The 12,237-nt window shown below is 37.7% G+C and overlaps 1 protein-coding gene across 1 annotated transcript in view; it reads right to left on the reverse strand.

Moving 5' to 3' along the window:
* The window catches only part of EDNRA (endothelin receptor type A), a 60,866-nt gene that overhangs the window by 14,048 nt on the left and 34,581 nt on the right, over positions 1 to 12,237 (reverse strand). The window lies entirely within an intron of this gene.

Consider the following 12,237-nt stretch of genomic DNA (forward strand, 5'->3'; position numbering starts at 1 on the left):
TGTGTAGAACAGATAAAATGGAGATAAATTCACCTTGGTTCCTAATCTTTAGGGAAGATTCCTAATAGAAAACAATGATTACCTCCTACACTGTTGGTAGGAATGCAAGCTGGTGCAACCACTCTGGAAAACAGCATGGAGGTTCCTCAAAAAGTTGAAAATTGAGCTACCCTGAGACCCAGCAATCGCACGACTGGGTATTTACCCTAAAGATACAAATGTAGTGATCCAAAGGGGCACGTGTAACTGAATGTTTATAGCAGCAATGTCCACAATAGCAGAACTACGGGAAGAACCTAGATGTCCATCAACAGATGAATAGATAAAGAAGATGTGGTATATATATATATATATATATATATATATATATATATATATATATATATATATATATATATATATATATATATATATATATATATAATGGAATACTATGCAGCCACCAAAAGAAATGAAATCTTGTCATTTGCGATGACGTGGATGAACTAGAGGGTATTATGCTGAGCGAAATAAGTCAATCAGAGAAAGATAATTACCATATGATCTCCCTGATATGAGGAATCTGAGAGGCAACGTGGGGGGTTTGAGGGGTAGGAAAGGAATAAATGAAACAAAATGGGACAGGGAGGGAGACAAACCATTAGAGACTCTTAATCTCACAGAACAAACCGAGGGTTGCCAGGGGGAGGGGCTAGGGAGAGGGTGGTTGGGTTATGGACATTGGGGAGGGTATGTGGTATGATGAGTGCTGTGAAGTGTAAACCTGGCGATTCACAGATCTGTATCCCTGGAGCTAATAATACATTACATGTTAATAAAATTAAAAAATTAAAAAAAAACAAAAACAAAAACAATGGTTCATACCAAAATGCAGAACATGAATGTAATAGAACAATGATGTCAATTAAAAAACAAACTGACATTAAGAAATTGTTTGCCTCATTTTTTACTTAAATATTTTTGTGATAATAATCACATTTCAATGTTAAGTCTAGAGAGGGTTTGGCTTTGAAACTCTGCTTTGACCTGAAGTGATGGTCTGGTGCTAATGACTTTTAGACCTACTATTAAGATGGGACTGTGACATGGTATGGCATTTCTGGCTTCATTCTTGAAATTGTGGGTTTTTTTTTTTTTTTTTTTTTTTTGCTGTTGTAACGGGAAGGAAATATTCTTTTTTTATAGCTTTCATTAGATAATGCCAGAAGAAGACTGTAAAACAGACAAAGGCATTGAGGACAGGTGCACATGGGTTTGTAGGACACATGACTTAACATCAAAGATTTGTTAAGCCAAGGGAAGCTACCCGTATCCCTTATATTTAGTGTTCCATTTCAGTACATCCATGAAAACACAAGTCATAGAAATTATGCTACCTAATTTTTCACTGTAGCTTAGAACCCAGAGTTTGGGTTTGCAGGATGATGCCGCATGGCATAGATACAGCACAATTTACTGAGAAATTGTTTTGCAAAAGATTTTTAGGGTAAACAAGACTGGTGTACAATACGAATCTTAAGAAAAAGTCTAGATTAGCTCAGAAGAGAATAAAATACAGCTAAAGAAAATCCTTTCACGATATAGCCAAGGTTGCATTTTTAAATGTATGGTTATTTCCAGTGGGATAAAGATTGCTATTTATTTTGCTTTTCATTTCTGTTTACTTTTCTTTGTTACCTTATTAGACTGGCAGCCTGATGTCCAGTAAAAGCTAAAAGGAATGGAGACAGGATGTCTATATCCTGAGGCTGTGAGTTGTATCTATTTCTTTTCCCTCTTCCCTTAGATCAACTACCAGGAAAGGTGATTTAAATAAAATGCTTTATCTCCTAAGGGAGTGAGAAAGCCAGATTTCTTAGACAGGATTGGAGATAGAATATGCTTTGAGTAAAAAAATATGGTCAACATGTTCTTATGATGAATACATTCACACAGCAGCTTCATTTTATAATATGCTGCGTTCCCAGAATATTACACATTTATAATCTAATGTAAATTCAACATTTTTAAATAAATAGAGGTAATGTTTATTGTGTAGTGTAGCAAACCCACATGGCTGAGAATTAGATTATTCTTCTTTTATAATCACATTCATTTTGATAACATTTCCATGAGATGAGAAAACAACCATAAGTGCAATTAGAAATAATCGTTTGTGGTGACGGGCGTAGGAATAGGTGTGGAAAGTAAGAAATACTGGATGTTCCAAAAATGATGTCTATTTGGAATATAATGATACAACATACATATATGCAAGCCTGTTCTCCTTATTAGGTGTGATTATAAAGCATCCTTCAGGGGAGTTGATGTGTACATATGACATCCTCACTTGACACAGAAAATCTGCAAGTGTAGATTCAACCACTAACAACTGATATTTCAGTAATTATGTCTCCTTTTTGAAATGCTTTCTTCACTTGGCTTCTACTACATTCTTCTGGGTTTTCTCCAGCTGATAAGACTGGCCACTCCCCATCTCATCTCCTTGGCTGGAAACTGCTCAATTCTCAAACTCTTAGTAGCATTGGATTCCACCTTAGTCCTTGGACCTCTTTCCACCTCTATTGACACACTCTCTTTTAGTGATTCATACAGTCTCATGGCTTTAGTATCAATTTTCTATATACTGATCATTAATTCCCAGATTTACAACTCTAACCTAGAACCTGGCCTCTATTCCAGACTTGTCTATCCAACTGCTTAACTGAGATGGCCACTTGATATCCAGTAGGCATTGGCACTCACCCAAGCCAGACTCCTGGTCCTCTTCCATGACCCCCACTCTAACCTCTCTCCAGTCTTTACCACTTCAGGCCCAGAATCTGAAGTTAGCATTCACTCCTCTTTATCTCTTTGTTACCACACATCCAGTTCTTTAGCAAACCCTACAACCTGCTCCTTCATGATGCATTCAAATGTAACCACCTCTCACCAGCTCTCCTGTAGCTTCTGCACTGCGCTCCCTGCATCGACTTTGCCCTACTGTACTCTACCCGGAGTGAGCCTATTAGCTCAGAAGTCCATCATGTCATCCCTCTGTTCAAATCCCCCAGTGGTTTCCCATCCCAGGAGAATGCGTACTGGTGTCCTCAGAGCTGCTTCATCATCTCCTTCTCTGCTCACTTATATCTTCTTACAGGGTCCTCTCCTGAACATGCTATTTGAAATTGCCAGAATCCCCTCCAGACTTACACTGACCTGCTCACCCGATTTATTTTTCTCCACAGCACTTATTACCATGTGACCAATCAAAGATTGTATTTATTTTGTTTATTGCTTATGTCCACCCTTTTCTTAAAATATAAGCTCCATGAGGGCAGACATTTTATATGTTGGTCATAATGCCTAGAATAATAGATGCCAAATCCATATCTGTTAAGAGTCTTTGTTTCCTGGACATGCATTTATGTTTATTGGCTTTAGCCAATACACACTACATTCTGAGCATTTTCTTATTTTTCAAGTCATCCCTGAGTAGCAACAGATAAAAAGCTAATACTTTGAGGGCACCTGGGTGGCTCAGTGGGTTAAGCCGCTGCCTTTGGCTCAGGTCATGATCTCAGGGTCCTGGGATCAAGTCCCACATCGGGTTCTCTGCTCAGCAGGGAGCCTGCTTCCCTCTCTCTCTCTCTCTGCCTGCCTATCTGTCTACTGTGATCTCTCTCTGTGAAATAAATAAATAAAATCTTTAAAAATAAATAAATAAATCTTAAAAAAAAAAGCTAATACTTTGAGAATCTTAGAATCAAATAATTTTTCAAAAAACCCAAGAGGGACACTTGGGTTGCTCTTTTTCCCCTTCATGTTCTACTAGTTGGGAACTGAGGGCTGGAGTGTTACTATATCCTCTGCCTCCTCTCCTGTGAATGTGGGGAGCCTGGACCAGGGCTCTTGTGTGCCAACTCCCAGGGGGAGTCTTTTCCCACAACATTACCTTGTTACCCTGGTAACAAAATAAAACTATAAGTTACATGTTTTATTTATGTAAAGATGCTTGTTACTGTATATGTCTATAAATAGATTTTTAGATGTCTTCAAGGCCAAAGGCATTTAATGCATGTTTTTGAATTTTTATGGTCTGGGATGGTCACTAAATTTTAAAATATTTATTATGGAATGTGCTTTGAAACAATATAAAATAAAACAGATTCAAAAGATAATACTTCAACAAAATCTATTTTTATCTTTTTATTCTTTGTCCATTTCTATTCACATATGCATAAACTAAATATATATTATAGTCATATCAATTACAATTTTATTTTTAGTCTTATCCACTTTTCATTATAAAAAATACCCCTAGGGGCATCTGGATGGCTCAGTCAGTTGAGCATCCAACTCTTGACTTGAGCTCGGGTCATGATCTCAGGGTCCTAGCCCTGCATCGGGCTCTCTGCTCAGCAGGGAGCCTGCTTCCCTCTCTCTCTCTGCCTGCCTCTCTGCCTACTTGTGATCTCTGTCTGTCAAATAAATAAATAAAATCTTAAACAAAAAGTCCTTATGCTTCTGTAGAGGCATGGCATTTATTAATTTAATAGCTACACAGTATAACTGGATATTGATAGAGTTTACTTAAATATTTCTCCTAAGGTCACATCAATTCTAGTGTTTCAAGGTTGTGAATATCACATCTACAAATATGTTTGTACATATAGTTTTTTCTCTTTTTGAATCATTTTCCTGGATTAATTATCTTGAGTGAGATTACTGAATCAAGGGAAGGAAAAGGTAGCTAACATACTTTTAAAAAGTTTCTATCAGGTGCCTGCCCATACTTGCCTACGTTAGAAATTATTCTTTTTCCTTCAATTCTGCCACTTCCCTTAAGTTATCACTTCTATCCTCACCTAGGCACACTTTAAACTAACAGCAAATGCAGTCACTTGTAATGTTTGATTGTGATTTCTGTCTCTTACGGGATAGACAAACCAACTGCCATACAGAAGTCTGGAGGCAAAACAACCAGCGGGAAGAATTTGAAAGAGAAACCAGTCCTGGTGGATTAAAAGATAGCGGTGAGCACTTTCACACTTCTTCAGCTGAGTCTTTCAGTTGGGCTGGCTAGTGACTGCTTGGACTGGCTGAGTGGAGCTGGAAGGATGTTTTGTGGGTTTCAGGCCTGGTCTCTGAGCAGAGCCACAGCTCCACCCTCGTGCCTGTCTCACAGAACGTGTTGAGAGCTGCTAGACTGCAGGAGAGGGGGTGAGGCTCCGCTGAGCCCAGACTTCCAGCTCTTCTTGCCAATGGGCTAGTCATTTGTCTTGGACCCAAGAGACAGGCTTAGCCATCAGCTGAAATCCACCAAAATACCCAAGCGAAGTGACAAGTTGCAGAGGAATTGCCCAAATTCCTACCCCACCACATGGTGAGATAATAAAATGGTGGTTGTCTAAAGCTGCTAAGATTTGGGGTAGACTGTTAGCAAAGAAAAATAAGATAGCAAAATTAACCAGTTGCTTGATCTTGTCAATAGAATTAAGATAAAAGAATACATAATTGTGTGCCAGGGACACAGACCTCAAAATGAGATCCCAGGTTGCCCTACAGTCAGCGTTGGCTTTGTCTCTGTCCCGGCCCTGCGTTCTCTCTTCTGGCTCTGACTCTCCTTTCATGTCTCCCCTATTTTCATGCAGCAAAAGAACATTATACCGGGGCGCCTGGGTGGCTCAGTGGGTTAAAGCCTCTGCCTTTGGCTCAGGTCATGATCCCAGGATCCTGGGATCAAGCCCCACATCGGGCTCTCTGCTCGGCGGGGAGTCTGCTTCCTCCTCTCTCTCTGCCTGCCTCTCTGCCTACTTGTAATCTCTGTCAAATAAATAAATAAAATCTTAAAAAAAAAAAAAAGACATCATACCACCGGGAGAATAAGGAGAAACCAAGTCTGACTCTAAATAAAAATGAAGCTTTCCAGAAAACCACTTTCATGTTTCTTGACTTAGGACAAAACTTTGAGAACATCATAGAGACCACTGATTACGTGAAATGATTACGTGAAATGCTGGAATGAAGAAGTGACATCGGCTTTTGAATTTGAGGCTTATCAAACAAAATTGCCTTATTAATTGTCTCTGTAACTTTTCCAGGTATCTAATTATACATCATTCCTGGAGCATTTGTCAACCAGAGTTTTATCTTTTCATAGCCGCCTTCCCCAGGCAATTTTTAACTACAAGTTAGATCTGTACCCAGACCTTTTTACTGGTCTGACCCCGTCATTTTCCACTTTAAACATGACCGTTAACTTTACAAAGAACAGCATTGAATTCCCCTTCCATTCTGCTTTGTCCTTTTTACCCCCAAATAAACTCTTAAGTAACATCTGAAATATGTCATTTATGGCATGCAAAAATACCTATTTTAATTGTTGGTAATGGCTGGTTAGTCCTATTTTGCTGGGAAAAATTCATTCATGTTAGAAGTATATTACTATAGTGTTAAAAAACCGTTTTTCACTGATAAAGCTGAGGAGAGGTCAAAATTGTTTCTAAATTTCCTCAGTCTTTTCTGAAATTCCTGTTTATTTTTTTCTTAAGTGACTAAGGATGCAAAGTAAAAGTCAATGAAAGTTAGATTTGAGGAGGAACTAGTGAATATGTAGAGGAGGCAGTCCATAGTCAATATTTACAATGAAAGCTCATCTTTTCTGGGGCAAGTCATGGTTTCCTCTTACTCTCTTATTTACCTCATTTAGATTAAAAGCTGATAGTGAAACAGCTAGATTTTTTTTCTTCCAACCTTCTGAATTCCATATTCACTGAAAAATCAGGTAATAAAGAAATTGTATAGAACTTGGATATATAGTTCCTCTTATTATTTTCTCTCAAAATAACAACTCTGAAATGAGAGATAATTACACTGAAAATATATTTAAAAAATCATGGGAACTCTTCCTGAACTGTAGTTTGATTCACTTAGCTCACAAGAGGAAGGCAGGGATGCCTAACCTGAAAATTGTTTTGTAATAGGTTGCAATTTCCCTCTTTTTTATTTCTTGTTTTAGTTTTATTATTTTACGGAAGGATTTTTTTAAAAAAAGGAAAGAGGGATTTTCTTATTTTTAGTAGAATATAATGCAACCAAATCAAGACCCAAAGCAAATCGTATCTTCTGGAATTAAGTGTGAATGATTCATTCTCATTTATTCTCTGAAAGCTTTTGAACTGGAAATGTCAAAATAGATTCCCTACACTCAGGTCTCAAAGCTTAGAGTTAGTACCAAGTGAAATGTAAAATAATAAAGAAAGAACCCACGGAACAACGAATGTTGAGTTTATTACCACGGAAAACCCGAATTAAGGCAGATTTTTGTGGGAATGGAATTTTAAAATGGTTTATTGTCTTGATCTAAAACTGAGCCCACGTCTTAATGAAATAGACTTTTGATGCCATTTTTTCTTTCCTCCGTTTAACCAAGAACATGTCATTGGATACACAGCTGATAATTTGTGATGGGACATTTAGTTCACTTTTCTCCATGTATGAGATGGGAGTGGGAAAGATGTGGTAAGATGAGGTGAGCCTACACCTGATATGGGAACCTATGATTGATTCCCTCCATCCACTCCATGCCCCAACCCACCTCAACCCCTGACAGGTAGAGTTTCTAGTGGGGAGAATGAAAGTGTGCAAAATGGTTGCTTGAGATTCCTCCAAGGAAGAAAGAGCGAGAAGAGCAATGCGGGGTTTTGATGGTTTAGGGGATTTAGGAATTCTGTAGCCTAAATATCTTCATGAAGGAAATGCATGAAGATATTTAGGCTACAGATATTTAGGCTCCCTTGTCCTCAGGTTGCCATCTTCACAAGCATGAAGACTTCTAAGGGGCAGCAGCTGGACCTTATTCTTCACATCTGTGCACCATCACCTTCCTGCCTGAGCCCCTGTGGGACTAAATTATGAATTATGCTTCTCAATCTAGGGATAATTTATTATATAGTATGTCACTAAGGAATAAGTACCTTAAAATATATATTTTTTTAAGATTTTATTTATTTGTCATAGAGAGAGAAGCGAGAGCAAGCACAGGCAGACTGAGTGGCAGGCAGAGGCAGAGGGAGAAGCAGGCTCCCCGCCAAGCAAGGAGCCTGATGTGGGACTCGATCCCAGGATGCTGGGATCATGACCTGAGCCGAAGGCAGCTGCTTAACCAACTGAGCCACCCAGGTGTCCCTAAAATATTTTTTCAACAAAAAATTGACTACCTAGACTTATATAAAATATAAAATGAACACTATAACTATGCCACATAACATGACGTACAAAATATACTCTAAATTTTCTCACAAGAAAATAGATCTCAAGGGTGACAATTTGCCTACATTGCTTACTAAAGCAAGCAAACTCTATCGTCTCTCTTTTAAAACATGTAAGTATGTATGAATTTATTTGTATTGAGGTATAATTGACACAAAACATTCCATTAGTTCCAGGTGTATAACGTAATGATTCAGTATCTGTATACATTGTGAAATGAGCACAACAATAAGTCTAATGAACATCCCTCACCACAGTTATAGAATTTTGTGTGTGTGTGATGAGGACTTTGGAGATTTAGTCCCTTAGAAACTTTGAAATATGTAGTACGGTGTTAACTATAGTCAACATGCTGTACATTACATGCCATGGCTTATTTATAACTGGAAGTTTGTACATTTTGACCCCCTGCAGCATGTCACCCCCACCACCCTGCCCTTTGGCAGCCACCAATCCGTGCTATCTATGAGCTTGTTTTTGATTTGTTTTGCTTGTTTCGTTTTTTGGATTTTCTATATAAATGAGATCATAAGTATTTGTCTTTCTCTGTCTCACTCATTTCACTTAACGTAATGTGCTCAAAGACCATCCATGTTGTCACAGATGGCAAGATCCATTCTTTTTTACGGCGGAATAATATTCCATGGTTTATACGTGCCCCATCTTCTTTATCCATTCATCCATGGGTAGACACGAGTTGTTTCCACATCTTGGCTATCATGAATAATGTGGCAATAAAGATAAGGCTGCTCATATCTTTTCAAATTAGTGTTTCCATTTTCTTTGGATAAATACCCAGAACTGGAATTGCTAGGTCATATGATAGTTCTATTTTAAATTTTTTGAGGAACTTCCAAACTGTTTTCCACAGTAGCCACACCAATTTACATTCCCACCAATAATGCACAGCGTTCGTTTTTTCTCTGCATCCACGCCAATACCTGTTGTCTCTTGTCTTTTTGATACTAGCTATTCTGACAGGCGTGAGATGATATTACACCGTGGTTTTGATTTGCATTTCCCTGATGATGAGTTCTTCCTCTCTTTTGGCTTCTCTTTTTATCCATGCCCCTTAGGAGATTAGACTTACATGTCTTAAAAAAGATGTTATTATTTATAGGGAATAAGAATCGTCCTTGTCTTCATTCTGTTTCTCATTCTTTTTTGTCATATGCTGATCTTGTCCAACTTTGGCTTTTGGTTGGATGTTTCCTCAGAGGTGCAGTTTTCTTTTAGAAAGCTGGATTCCTCTTTCCCAGTGCTCCTTATTGTCCTGAAAAGGACAATATTCTTTTTTTTTTTTTTTTAAGACTTTATTTATTTATTTGTCAGAGAGAGAGAGAGAGAGAGAGAAAGAGCACAAACAGGTAGAGTGGCAGGCAGAGGCAGAGAGAGAAGCAGGCTCCCTGCTGAGCAAGGAGCCTGATGAGAGATCATGACCTGAGCTGAAGGCAGCGGCTTAACTGACTGAGCCAACCAGGTGTAACCTATTGTCTTGGTTTTTAAAGCCTTTGGGACAAAGTTTAGTTTTTTAATAAAATGATATTTTCCAAAATATGATGGTTTTTGTAAAGGCACTAATAGGGATAGAGGCAGCTCTGGGCTGGGCACCTGCATGTGTTTCTCCACATACAGAAGCTTCCGTGGTCATGTCTATGTGTCTGTATTGCTTACGCTTTAGAGCTGCCTGCCCATAGAAAATTAACCTTGATATAGAACACAGGTCATAGGAATGAACTGCATAACTGAGATAAATAAAATGTATAAAATAGCATAGAGTAAATAAGGAAAATGGGTAACAGGCAATAAAAGTAAATACACTTTCAGAATTTTTTTTCTACTCCCAGAACAACATTGCAAATACCCATCATCCCATCCTGAGATATGACTACTGCTAATATTTGTCACGTTGTCTTCAAGGAATTTTATATTCATATACCTACACACGTCAGTTACATTTAGCCACCTTCTCCAGTGGCCTAACATGGGGTAATAAGATTGCTATATTTTCCCGTAAATAATTTTATAAAGCACATTTTTGTGCATGAATTCTCTGTCCAAATTTTTTAGATTGTTTTCTTAGAATCAATCCTGAAAATTGTAATTACTGGGTCATAAGACAAAAGCATTTGTAGGATTTTACCTTCCTGAAGGGCTGTTTAAATCTCTACTCTCACCAGATACTGAGAAACATGTTTTCTTAGCTGAAATCTCTGATTACATGAACATTATTCATATGTTAATTAATCATTTAAGTTTCTTTGGTAGTTTTATAGTCCTGCTCTTTTTATATGGAAGTCTTATGATTTTAATTACTATCTGTGTGGCCTCCTTGATTACCAAGAGTATTAGCATGTTGTAGGTTTTTGTTTTTTTTTTTTTTGCAGAAACTCCAAAGCAGACTTTTATTTTCTTGTCTTATCTTGTCTTTCTTTTCTTTTTTAAAATTTTATTTTATTATTATTATTTTTTATTTATTTTCAGCATAACAGTATTCATTGTTTTTGCACCACACCCAGTGCTCCATGTAATCCGTGCCCTCTATAATACCCACCACCTCCCACCCCCCACCCCTTCAATGTTGTAGGTTTTTTAACAGGTATTTGCTGCAAATATTTCTCCCAGCTTCTTGATTTATTTGTTTTTTAAATTTATGAATGCTTGATCTTCTTTGTTTAAAGTTTTATGTCCTGAAATCCTTTTATAATTCTATTCAGCATTTCTACCACCTTTTTAAGTTCAAAAAGTCCTCCTTTACTAGTGATCAAAAAGATATTAGTCTATTTTCTTCTATATGGCATAAGTTTTTACATGCTGGAGTGTAGTGGTTGACAAGGTGGACGACTTATAGTTGATTACTGCCTTGGTCACCAAATGGCCTTGGTTAATCTCTTCCGACTTCAGCTCCCTCCCTCATCTGTAAAGTGAGGGTGATTACAGGACCATCACAAGCTGGTGTCCTAAGGACTAAGGACAAGAACTGCTGTAAAGTATTTTTAACACGGCTTAGCACGTACTTACATGGAGTAAGTGGTAACTATTATAAATATTATTATTGACATATAGTAAAATATAAGACTTTAACGTGCTTTTTCCCCAGACGGCTAAATAGCACTATTTTTCCTTTCCCCATTATACTCAAAGTGATTTCAGTCTATATTACACTCTAATACACTGTAACACCTGCTTCCGGCTTTCCCATTTATTTCTCAGTATATTCATATGTATGTGCCACACTGTCTTTTTGTTTGCTTGTTTGTTTTTAGATTGGGGAGGAGGGAACAGAGGGTAAGAGAGAGAGAGAATTCCAAGCAGGTACCACACCCAGCATGGAGCACAATGCAGGCTCGATTTCAAGACCCTAAGATCATGACCTGAGCCAAAATCAAGAATCAGATGCTTAACTGTCTGAGCCACACAGGTACCCCTGCGCCATACTCTTTTCAATACTGTAGCTTTATAACATTTAGCACTATCATATGGGAAGAGTATGCATGTAGGAAACAGAATTCTTTTTTAAACTATAATGATTATTTTCTCTTTCTTTTCCCCACAGGGATTCTAGAGTTATATTGTAATTAAAAATTTAATTGGATTTTGTAATAAGCATACACAGCCACATCTCTAAATATACAACTTGATAAATACAGGAAGCACTTTACACTTATTAGTAATGTCACAGATATAAATTTAAGTGCTTTAATTTTTAGATACTACACCACTTCAGATACAAGATGAAATAGTGCTACTGGATGCTAGGAATAGGAACAGCAGAGTGAGAACTCATTAGTGAATAAAATCCAGATTACAAATGCTTACTCAGTTTCTTAGGACATGGCCACAGGTAACACAGTCAATTATTTAGTCCAGTGGAAGTGACACAGTGGCCACCTACACGCCATACATGTGTTAATACAGTGGCCCTTAATGCCTGCTAGGATAACAGAAGAAAAGCACACAGAGCTCAGGTTTTCCTGGGAACAA

This window comes from Mustela lutreola, chromosome 1, assembly GCF_030435805.1.
Source record: "Mustela lutreola isolate mMusLut2 chromosome 1, mMusLut2.pri, whole genome shotgun sequence".
NCBI classification, from domain to species: Eukaryota; Metazoa; Chordata; class Mammalia; order Carnivora; family Mustelidae; genus Mustela; species Mustela lutreola.